Raw genomic sequence first — 12,068 nt, forward strand, 5'->3', positions numbered from 1 at the left:
ACCGAGCTACCGTCTCCGACTCCCATCTCTCGGCACTACAATACACTCCTTTTCTGGACACTTTTGTATCACAAACAGTACTGTATTTGCAAATCTGATATGTCATAAATGTATAGATGTAGCAGTACTGTCTATCTGTATGTCATGTATGTCATAATATGTTATGATGAATTGAAAATGGGGGACCCTGATGTAAACAAGACGAAAGTCTTTCTCTGGTCTGCATCCCCTTAACAATTGTATGTTTTGAGCTGTACTGTACCCATTCTGCAATCTGTTAATAAACTTTTCAATCAATCAATCAATACAGTGTCTCCCCCCCACCCACCCCCCCCCCCCCCCCCCCCCCCCCCACCTCCAATGTACAGTTCCCCCCCCCACCCACCCAACCCCACCCCACCTACCCAACCTCCTCCAATGTACAGTTTCTACGTCAAATGTATATACACTCTTTTCTGGACACTTTGTGTATCACAAACAGTACTGTATTTGCAAATCTGGTATGTCATAAATGTATAGATGTAGCAGTACTCTCTATCTGTATGTTGTGTGTATGTTATGATGAATTGAAAATGGGGGACCCTGATGTAAACAAGACGAAAGTCTTTCTCTGGTCTGCATCCCCTTAACAATTGTATGTATTGAGCTGTACTGTACTGTACCCATTCTGCAATCTGTTAATAAAAATGTCAATCAATCAATCAATCAATCAATTTTCAATAACTTAGTAGGTTTTAAGACTTTTATTTTTAAGACGCCGGACCGGAAGTGTTATTGTTGCTGCTGCTAGCGGAACACAGGCCGGACTCAACTCCACTGTGATATCTCAACAATAAGGAACATGTCTGAAACATCACTACAGTCTATACTCAGGTCGTTGGTGAACGAGCGACTATCAGCGGCTGCAGAAGACATTTTGAGTGTGTTTGGAAGAACTGTAGCAAATTACGAAGAGGAGGTTTTCAATTGTAAGAATGAAATCAACAGACAGAAGCAGTTGCTGGACACCGTTTTGCTACAAGGAACCAGGCTGCACAGATTAGGTTTGTAAACTTAACGGTTCTCTGCTATCTTCAATTTGTCTTTGTCGTCAATAACAATACTTTGTGATAAAGTCTTTATCTATTAATATAGCATAGACTGGTAGCCTACTGCGTCGTTAATGGTAAGGTTATGCATGCTTAATGTTTATACGATGTGACTGCCATGTTGAAATGACGCTTTGATCAGGGGTGCAGTGGTAATATGGGAACTGGTAACACGCCGCGCACGCGCACGTGCATGTGTACAGAACAGATTTTTTTTTTAAATAGCGAAGCTGAAAAAGGTAGCAGGATGTAGCCTTCAATATATAAAGAAATTATATTGTCAACAGATATGGTTAAAAAACAAACAATGTTTTAAATGTAATAGTAGTTACAATTTCTTTAATTGAATCAACTTAAACTAGAAAAGTAAATACAAACTAAATTAACAATGTAAGTTACATTGTTAATTTAGTTTGTATTTACTTTTAGTTTAAGTTAATTCAATTAAAGAACTTGTTTTACACACAAACACAAAAGCAAACTTAAAATAATCAGACAACTTGTGTTTACTTGAAGTTCTTTATTTTGAGAAGGGGAAAAAGTACACATCACTTAAATTTTTTCAATGTAATTTGTTTCACAACAGTGGTTTCAAAACAGTCGAGCAATGTTGTGTATGTTATGATGAATAAAAAATGGGGGACCCTGATGTAAACAAGACGAAAGTCTCTCTGGGCCCTATTCCCCGTACCTGGTTCAACTAAGTCGATCAAGAGTCCCATTATCCAGATTCAGTTAACCCGATGTTTGAAGCCGGGATTTTCCTGTTCCTCGAAGGTGGATTCAGTCTCGTTAACTCGAACCAGACTTGAGACCCAGGATAAGTGCGCGCGGCCGCTTCAGTTGAAAAGCCAGCACGTATCGATAGCAGAGATCCTGATTTTCTAACGGCATTGATTGATTAATTGATTTAAAACTTTATTAACAGATTGCAGTACGGCTCAATTGCCTCGCCGACAAGTTAAATGCGTTATCTATAGGCTAATTTTAAGTCCCTCATTACCTCAATCAATCAGATTATATTTCTTTAAACTTGCCTGCTGGCAGTAGGTTTATGGATTGAATAATCAAATGAAATCTTGCTAGCGAAAATAATTAGTTAAACTGTTATACAGAATAAGGATACGGCTCTCTTACCCATTGATTGATGTATGGTGGATCTTTTACTTATCTGCACTGTGGTGTAACGGTTTCTGCTTTTGACTTTCACGCAGACGGCCCGGGTTCGAATCCTAGTCTTTTCCTTCTTTTTGCAATGTAGGAATAATTCAATTTGGTGCACGTTGAGAGCTATATAAAGAATGACATCCTCAATGCATGTAGATTTATAATATTTTAACTTAAAACTAGGCTACTTTTGCGTATAATCATTAATATTATATTCCAAAAAATTATATTGGAAACGCGGGGTTTCGAACACCGGTCATCCGGTTGACAGGATTGAGCACTACCGCTGCGCCACTGTGCCAGGCGGGATAAATTCATTGTTTATTTAAGCATTACATCACGCGCAGGAGTGGTTTGTGACCAATAAACCATGCCTAGGGGTGGTCGTTAGGCCCGAGGCGCAGCCGAGGGTCGTTAGACCCCCCTAGGCATGGTTTATTGGTCACAAATCACGACTACAAGTGGTGTAAAGCTTTTATACAACTGCCAGATTCATCCAACCTTATTTCTATACAATAAACACACATTAATCGAAGATTTATTGAAAAAACCATCCGCCAGAAAAAGTAGTTCCCACAACTACAAAAAAGACAAGTTGCCTCCATGTGGAAGCAGCTTGAAGTGCATCCAACCAAACTAACACATCCAACTGTGTATTATTGGAATGATTGAGAGAAGTTGCCTCATGTGGAAGCAGCTTGAAGTGCATCCAACCAACTAACACATCCAACTGTGTATTATTGGAATGATTGATTGAAAATTTTATTACCAGATGCAGAATGGGTACAATACAGTACGGCTCAATACACACAATTGCTAAGGGAATGCAGACCTACTTTCCATAGAACTTCATTCTTAGATGCTTCTATATAAAGTAGGTAAAACAAATTAAAACGTTTTCTTTGCCCAATAGGAAAAAAACGTTTTCTTCGCCCTATTTTTTTATTTATTTCTTTTAGCCTAAACTTAACCAGTTGGAAACCAGGGGTACAGTAATAAAATTAGCAATCAACCAATCAATCAATTCAATAGACCATGCTCACTTAAAACAGCGCTGCTTCTCTCTCAGTCTGACTCCCCCGCTGTTGCAGACAGGAGTGTGTGTGTGTGTGTGTGTGTGTGTGTGCGTGTGTGTGTGTGTGTGTGTGTGTGTCACAGTGTGTGTGCGTGTGTGTGTGTGTGTGTGTGTGTGTGTGTGTGTGTGTGTGTGTGTTTGTGGGTACGCCAGCGTCGGACAGTGTGAGAGAGAACGCTGCAGTCAGTAGAAAGTAGGAAGGAAGAAATTTAAATCAATCAATTAATCAATCAATCAATCCGCGATTTTTCTTTTGTTCTAGATTGACTCAAGACCCATCAATTACATCATCCAACATTGTTTAAAGGACTAACACATTCCCCTTGACGGAATCGCTTCATATTTAGTCGTTATGGTGCTTTCAACATAACCATTTGTTGTCCGCGATCTTGTTTTCTCCCGGAGTGAGCCGGGGAGTGATATGTGATTCGGTTGTGGGCGGGTCCTGAGCCCAGGACCGTGGATTGTTGCCAATAAAGACGTGTAAATGGCCAATCAGAATCGAGAAATTTGCATGCCGTTGTATAACCATTAATAGACGAGAGACCCGTGCTTAGAATATCTTTTCTTTTGAATGAAGTTTTATCTCTTTATTCTCAAATGCATTAATGTGACGTCAACGGCTCATTCAATTTCTCAAATCCGTCAAACAGCGCATCTCATCAGACATTTTAATCCCAGTTACAATATCACACAAAAACCACAATCCCCGCATAGACACTTCAATTTTATGCTTGAATGAAACACAATCCCGGGCGCTCCGTTAAGCAAATCTACAGCGGAGAATATATGAAACTAATCAGAGCCAAACGGCCGATAGGTTTCATTCATTAAAAATATCCCCGCGGGATTCACATTTGCAATGCGCCGTTATTAAAATAACCACATGCAGCGTGTATCGCGACTCCGAGCGCCGTATATGACGTGCATTATTTTATTTAGGACAAAGTAAATCTATAGGCTCAATATGATTTATTATCAGCATTTAGTTCTATTATTATACATTTCAAAAGCCCCCTCTAGGAAAACGAAGCACAGAAACGTAATTCAGAATGGTATAATGCAGATCCTAGACTGTGAGAATCATTTCAGGAAGCGAGCTGTCATTTCTTTGCGGGGGCGTGGCCATGGTTCATCCGGCTAACTGAAGTTAACCCTGCTCCCGACCAGGCTCAAACTTTTTGATCTGTTGTCATGGTGATTTAGACAATCGCGCGTCGGGGAATGGGAAGGTCCGGCTTAAGTCAGACTTGACTGGAAATTATCCGGCTAACTCAGTTATCCAGGTACGGGGAACGGGGCCCTGGTCTGCAGAGAACATCAAAACACATTCCCAGCATATGAAAGACAATGACACTGTCACTAATGGCCTCTATGGATGGAATGGCATTCCATGGCAATCACAGACACAGCCCATCGTTCACACCAAACTTGAGGGGGCAGGGAATCAGGGATTCAATGTGGAACGCTCTACCCAAAGCTGTAAAGGAATGTGAATCACTATCCACTTTCAAAAACACTCAAAAAACAACTACGGGAGACTGCAATTCTAAACTGGCCCCTACAAATGTCCTAACCCAGTTGTACAGTAAATTACCAAGTATGGCTTTGTCAGTATTCCAATGTACAGTGTCCCCCCCCCCCCACCTCCAATGTACAGCCCCCCATCCATCCACCCACCCACCCAACCTCCTCCAATGTACAGTTTCTACGTCAAATGTATATACACTCTTTTTCTGGACACTTTTTGTATCACAAACAGTACTGTATTTGCAAATCTGGTACGTCATAAATGTATAGATGTAGCAGTACTGTCTATCTGTATGTTGTGTATTAGGGCTGCAACGATTAGTCGACATAATCGACGACGTCGATTATAAAAAAATCGTCGACGAGATATTGTTGCGTCGATTAGTCATTAAAAAAAAAAATTATTTCATTTTTTTTTTTTTTTTTTGTGCACTACCTATCTTTGTGAGAGTGGCTTCTCAGGTTTCCAGACAACATCATAACATGCTGATCCCATAGCAAATTTTGGACATTGAAAACATTGTTCCCCTGCAGGAGATGATGATCAGACTAGACACACAATACATTACACACGCACTCCTCTCACTCACACACAGCGATCAGAGTAAGACACACACATACACACTCCTCTCACTCACACACAGCGATCAGAGTAAGACACACACACATACACACTCCTCTCACTCACACACAGCGATCAGAGTAAGACACACACACATACACACTCCTCTCACTCACACACAGCGATCAGAGTAAGACACACACACATTCACACTCCTCTCTCTCACACACAGCGATCAGAGTAAGACACACACACATTCACACTCCTCTCACTCACACACAGCGATCAGAGTAAGACACACACACATACACAAATTACACAGTACACACCTCTCACTCACACAGCGATCAGAGTAAGACACACACACAAATTACACAGTACACACACTCCTCTCACTCACACAGCGATCAGAGTAAGACACACACACATACACACACACACGGACTCCTCTCACACACAGCAAACACAAGTTATTTAAAGTACACTTCCACTTTAATTTGTATTATTTAATTTATTTATCTTGTTATGAGTGATTGCTGTATTGTTCTTCAAATACATTTTCATTTAAAGTGGCTTAAAGATCCAAATTCAAATGTTTCATGAGTCATTATTTTAATTTGCTATGGGATCATCATGTTATGATGTTGTTGTTTGGTCCTGACAAGAGTCTCAAAGTCTGGGGTGATGGTAGACAAGCAACTCTGAGGTCATGCTCAATGTCCAATCTGTTCCTCTGCTCTGTCTTCAGCTGGACCAGAGCTGAGAAGCCACTTTCACAAAGATAGGTAATTAAAAAAAAAAAAAAAAAAAAAAATTTGTTTACATTGGTTTTCGATTAGTCGACTAATCGAAAAAATAATCGGCAGATTAGTCGACTACCAAATTAGTCATTAGTTGCAGCCCTATTGTGTATGTCATATGATGAATTGAAAATGGGGGACCCTGATGTAAACAAGACGAAAGTCTTTCTCTGGTCTGCATCCCCTTAACAATTGTATGCATGTATTGAGCTGTACTGTACTGTACCATTCTGAAATCTGTTAATAAACGTTTCAATCAATCACTTACATTATTTGTTTCATTCAGTGATGGTGGCAGGGTACTTTTTGTACAAGTGGTGGGCACCGTTTCATGGTCCTGTTGATGAATAAACAAAACAGAAACATTAGAACATATACAATTAGTCAACTGAATGCTTTGTATCTTGTTTGCTAATTCAGGTTAAAGACAGCCGATTTAACCAGCATATTAAGAGAGCAAGACTGTCTATCTGGTGTATGTTATGATGAATTAAACATGGGGGACCCTGATGTAAACAAGACGAAAGTCTTTCTCTGGTCTGCATCCCCTTAACAATTGTATGCATGTATTGAGCTGTACTGTAGGCTACTGTACCATTCTGCAATCTGTTAATAAACGTTTCAATCAATCACTTACATTATTTGTTTCATTCAGTAATGGTGGCAGCCGGCAGGGTACTTTTTGTACAAGTGGTGGGCACCGTTTCATGGTCCTGTTGATGAATAAACAAAACGGAGAACATTAGAACATATACAATTAGTCAACTGAATGCTTTGTATCTTGTTGTATGTACCCATTCTGCAATCTGTTAATACATTTTTCAATCAATAGCAAGGCAAATCATTACTGAATGATTGTATTATTATTCTTCCAATGTGATTGCGTGGCAAATACATTTCTTTGTAAGAATATATCTGCATTTTGTCAGTACAAGATTAATCAGTGATCACATTGAATTAAAACATGATTATTTCCAGTGCCACGATTATTTATTTCAAGAGAAACAAAGAGGCAAATAGCCTACCTTAGTCAATCTGGACAAATACATTAGGGCCTATAGACTAGAAAAAAAGAAAAGCTGTTTTAAATGCGGTTACTTGCCTTGTTGTGGAGTGGCAGGACAGCTGTCTCTGTCGTGGGGGGCACGGGCGTTGGAGGTCGTGCAGACGGTGCAGGTATAGCGAAACTAAGTTTGCTTTGGATAAGCTGATTCTTCTGAAGCTTTCTTCTCTTGGGGAGCGGCGGTGGCATCGTTGGTTCAGGTAACAGGTTGCGTTGCAGGTAGGAACAGAACATGATACTGTTGTCAAATGATCTGTTTATATCTGTTTGTATTTGCGGGCGGGGGCGTGGTTGAAGACGCGCTTTTGTTATGGGTGGCCGGGTACAACAAATGGATAGAGCGCATTTTTGTGTGCGTGTCTGCGCGTACACGCGAGTACACATCCGTGCGTGGTCGCGCGTACTTCTGCCTCAGTGATCATCTAGTAACACGGCGTGTAACCGCGTGTGACCACGACTGCACCACTGGCTTTGATTGATTGAAAACTTTATTAACAGATTGCAGAATGGGTACAGTACAGTACAGCTCAATACACACAATTGTTAAGGGGATGCAGACCAGAGAAAGACTTTCGTCTTGTTTACATCAGGGTCCCCCATTTTCAATTCATCATAAATGTGGCTGAGGTTGGGGGTTCATTAGCCCCTTTCGTGACTTTCGGTTTGCAAGCCTGGGGCTTTTGTGACCGCAGTCACTTGCTTTTACGCCGCGATTAGCCAGTAAAGAAACGACCAAGCGTCATCGAGGGGCGGAAGAACCAGCTTCCGACTGGGAAAAACCATTCACGTCAGCCTCCTAGTGGTAATTCCTACTAGGACATATGGGATTTTTTTATAGACCCCGATATCTCCCACTTCGCGTCACGAATTGCGGAAGTATGGATGTGGGCGTTTCATCCATAGATATATATAGAGTCAAAGCGTGAAGGCTTCCTAGTTGTAGCAACGAGATGTCCTCTGGTTCTTCCGCTTCTTCCCACGTAACGTGAACGCGGCATTAGCTGCCTGGTGCGCATGCGCTGTGCCACCAACGGCGGAGATGGACGTTTTGTGACTGCGGTCACAAAAGCCCCAGGCTTGCAAACCGAAAGTCACGAAAAGGGGCTAGGGGTTCATTACATTAGATTCAAATGTATTGTCATTATACAGCACAAGTACAGTACAACGAAACGTTTTTTTTTGTGTGTATTGTTTTTATTGACCTATAGTCCATTCATGCTGAGTGAATTTTTGGGGGAATTAACTGATGGAGAATTAATAGAAAATTAATCGAATCGAATCGTGGTCAAATGAAGAGATTTCATGATGCATTGAATCGTTGCCTGAATAATCATAATCGAAATTAATCGTTGTGAGGTCGCATTGTTACACCTCTAAACGGTACACAAAAACCATAGTTCGGTACCTCGGCTTTGAAGTCACGGTTCGGTACAGGTTTTCGGTACAGTGGGGGAAAGTTTGGCTTTCCATGTTCCACTCAGGGGTGGTGTAGTGTGCAGTAACTAATTGTAATTGTAGGGCTGTCGACGAATATTCTATATTGAAATTAAGAATCGAAAAAAATTACAGGTTATCTCTCTGTGTTGTGTGTGGGTTTAACGAACACCCGGCCCTTTGCGCAAATTATATTTTGGGAATGGGTGAACTTGGAGTTTTGAATACAATTCTGCATGCAAAAAAAAGTTCTGCACGTTTCAAGTTTCTTTAATAGTTGTCATACAGAAGTACAGAATACTTTCATACAAAATGCTTCTTACTGTTACGCTCCAGAGACTGTGCTAGACAAGATAGTATCAAATAACATAGTATAGCATGTAATTTAGAAGAAGAAAATGAGGTCACAGTGTTCGGTATAGACATATGTACAATGTTCGATGCAGAATAGACGTAACTGAGTTACCATATAATATACAATACTATGCAGTGTACTAATGTACAGTACTATATAGTGCAAAGCAGAAATGGGATGAGGTACAATTTAGGTACAATTTACAGTAAGGTGTACGAGTTGTAGTGCAATCCTTCATCAATAAATATAAAGTGTGGGGAGTGGGTGCTACAGTGTGTTTGTTTAAAGTGGGTGTGTGCTATAAAGTGTGTGGAGTGGGTGCTACAGTGTGTTTGTTTAAAGTGAGTGTGTGCGTGTGGATGTGTGTGCTATGTGCATTTGGTGGTTGTTGTTGTGTAGTGTTCATTGTTCGTTTAGCAGCCTGATGGCCTGGGGATAGAAGCTTCTTCTGAGTCTTTCTGTGCTCGCCTTGAGACTCCGGTATCGCTTGCCTGACCGCAGCAGTTCAAAGAGGCAGTTGTTCGGGTGACTGGAGTCTTTAATGATTCTCTTAGCCTTGCCCTTGCAACGCTTGTTGTAAATGTTCTGGAGGGTGGGGAGCCCCCCTCCAATTGTGCGTTCGGCTGAACGTGTCACTCTTTGTAGTCTGCTTCGGTCTTGTGCAGTGCTATTCCCAAACCAGGAGGTGATGTTGCCAGTCAAGATGCTCTCTATTGTACATGAGTAGAAGTTCTTAAGGATCTTCTGACTGACTTGGAACTTCCTTAGGCGCCTGAGGAAGTAGAGGCGTTGTTGTGCCTTCTTCACAACACTGTCAATGTGTGTGGTCCATGTCAAGTCCTCGGATATGTAGGCTCCGAGGTACTTAAAGCTGTTGACTCTCTCAACCGGTGCCCCGTCGATGCTGAGGGGGCTGTAGTCCTTGACCCCCGACCTCCTGAAGTCCACAATCATCTCCTTTGTTTTGCTGACGTTCAGGGAGAGGCTGTTTTCCTGGCACCATCCCGCCAGGACCTTGACCTCTTCCAGGTAGGCCCTCTCGTCGTTGGCAGAGATCAGGCCCACCACCACTGTGTCGTCAGCAAATTTGATGATTGTATTGCTACTCCGCTGAGCCACACAGTCGTGTGTGTACAGGGAGTAGAGGAGGGGACTCAGAACACAGCCCTGGGGGGCCCCTATGTTGAGGGTGATGGATGAGGAGGTGCAGTTGCCTGCTCTCACCACCTGGGGTCTGCCAGTCAGGAAGTCCAAGACCCACTGGCAGAGGTCATAGTTCAAGCCCAGGTCCCTGAGCTTGGCTATGAGTATGGAGGGGACTATGGTATTGAATGCCGAGCTGTAGTCGATGAATAGCATTCTCACATAGTTCCCCTGCCTCTTGTCCAGGTGTGATGCTGCTGTGTGCAGCACATGGGCTATGGCGTCCTCCGTGGACCTGTTGGGGCGGTATGCAAATTGCAGGGGGTCCATGTTGATGGGGAGGGAGGAGCAGATGTAGCCCTTTACTAGCTTCTCAAAGCACTTCATGGCTATGGAGGTGAGAGCTACAGGGCGGTAGTCGTTGAGGCAAGCAGGCTTGGATTTTTTGGGTACAGGGATAATAGTGGACTTCTTCAGGCAGGTGGGGATGACAGCCTGTTCTAAGGACAGGTTAAATATGTCAGTGAATACTGGGGCCAGTTGGTTGGCACAGACTTTTAGGACGCGGCCGGGGATGCCGTCCGGACCTGCTGCCTTCCTGATATTCACTTTTTTAAAGGTCCGCCTCACCTCATGCTCTGTTACCCTGAACACTGCGTCTCCATCAGCAGCCGACCCCCCCCCCCCCCCATTGCCGTGGCTTGTGGGCTGGTGTTGTTATTACCAGCATCAAACCTCGCATAGAAGGTATTGAGGTCATTTGCTAAGGAGATGTCACTGTTCAGTTTGAGGGAGGCGCCTTTGTAGTCTGTCATCGTTTTGAGCCCCTGCCACATAGCTCTAGAGTCAGCCTGTTCAAACTGGAGTTAAATTTTATCCTTGTAGCGTCGTTTGGCCTCTGTCACTGTCCTCCTTACGTTGTATCGCGCCACCTTGTGGTCATTCATGTTGCCTGCCACTAGGCCGTCGTTGTATGCTTTGGTGCGCGCTCTCAGAGCTTCACGGACGGATTTGTCTACCCAGGGTTTTTGATTTGGGTAAACTCTCATTTTGGTAGTGGGGATTGTTTCTTCCACCATAGTACGAACATAGTCCAGCACTGTCTCCGTGTAGACATGAATGTTATCTGTGTCGCGGAACACGCTCCAGTCTGTGCAGTCAAACGCAGCCTGTAGCGTCTCCTCTGACGTCAAATCCCATTTCTGCACCTCTCGCGAGACTACGGGAGTGCTTTTGATTCTTTGTTTGTACTTTGGTGAAAGGAAAATGGACGCGTGATCTGATTTACCAAAGCCACTAGCAGAATGAGCCTTGTATCCACCTTTGAATTGCGTGTAACAGTGATCTAGGATGTTACCGCCTCTGGTGTTACAAGTCACATGCTGATAGAAGTCAGGTAATACCTTTCTCAGATTGGCGCTATTGAAATCACCCACCACTATGATGGCGGCATTAACGTTCGCTGCCTGGAGTTTGTTTACCTCGTCGTGAAGCCTGGAGAACGCGGCACTATTGCTGGCTTGCGGTGGAATATACACTCCTACAAGGATGATCGCCGTTAACTCCCTCGGGAGGAAGAAAGGACGACACTTGATGGTTATATATTCCAGGTCTGGGCAGCAGTGGTTCGATAATTCCTTCACGTTAGCTGGATCGCTCCAATTGTTGTTAAACATGAAGGCAATACCTCCTCCACGTTGTTTGCCGGACAATGCTGATCTGTCCTTGCGGTGGATGAAGAAGTGTTCGGCCGGTTGTATGGCGTGGTCTGGGACGTCCGGCGTCAACCACGTCTCGGTGAAGCAGAGAACGTTACAGTCTCTAACGTCTCTTTGGTATTGAATCCTTGCT

General features: G+C 43.0%; 1 protein-coding gene across 1 annotated transcript in view; it reads left to right on the forward strand.

The window, feature by feature from the left end:
• Positions 1-935: 935 nt before the first annotated feature.
• Positions 936-12,068, forward strand: part of LOC311227219 (sentrin-specific protease 6-like) — a 67,825-nt gene continuing 56,692 nt past the window's right edge. The window contains exon 1 of the mRNA XM_084312785.1: positions 936-1,043. The gene's annotated coding sequence lies outside the window, so the exon portion shown is untranslated. The remainder of the gene's footprint in view (positions 1,044-12,068) is intronic.

The sequence above is a fragment of the Notolepis coatsorum genome (assembly GCF_963971535.1).
Source record: "Notolepis coatsorum genome assembly, chromosome: 4".
NCBI classification, from domain to species: Eukaryota; Metazoa; Chordata; class Actinopteri; order Aulopiformes; family Paralepididae; genus Notolepis; species Notolepis coatsorum.